Genomic DNA, 401 nt, shown 5'->3' on the forward strand with positions numbered 1-401 from the left:
CCGGGGCCGGGGGTCTCGCGGAGCTCTTTTTAACTCTTTGAGGAGGAGTGGAGGCGAGGGGCTCGGTGGCCACCAATGCAAACTTCGTGTCTGCTGCAGGATGTGCAATTCTCCAGTCTGTCTGGACAGCCGGAGAGAAAGACACTTGGAAAGGGACCTCCAAGAGGGAGGGAAGAGAATGAAAGACTTGCTGCGACCCTTACGGAGGCTCTCTCCATCTGGGCGCCTGGTGACAGCCATTTTCGTCCCATCCTGCTCCCAGGCTGGGAACTACCTTTGGACCCGGAGGCCAGGGACGCGGTCGCGGGACCCGGCTGCCGGGCCGCAAAACAAAGAACTTCGGGCGGGACGTACCTGCGGCGCGGCGGCGGCTGTCAAGTCCCCGAGCGTCCCATAGACCC

At 62.6% G+C, this 401-nt stretch overlaps 1 protein-coding gene across 3 annotated transcripts in view; it reads right to left on the minus strand.

The window, feature by feature from the left end:
* Gli3 (GLI family zinc finger 3) overlaps positions 1-401 on the minus strand; it is a 296,986-nt gene extending 296,585 nt beyond the window's left edge. For 2 of the 3 annotated variants that reach the window (XM_010610855.3, XM_010610854.3), the window contains exon 1: positions 355-401. The gene's annotated coding sequence lies outside the window, so the exon portion shown is untranslated. The remainder of the gene's footprint in view (positions 1-354) is intronic. The other variant, XM_010610856.3, reaches the window with a different exon arrangement.

This window comes from Fukomys damarensis, unplaced genomic scaffold (genome assembly GCF_012274545.1).
Source record: "Fukomys damarensis isolate Sample0158 unplaced genomic scaffold, DMR_v1.0_HiC HiC_scaffold_17, whole genome shotgun sequence".
Classification (NCBI taxonomy): domain Eukaryota; kingdom Metazoa; phylum Chordata; class Mammalia; order Rodentia; family Bathyergidae; genus Fukomys; species Fukomys damarensis.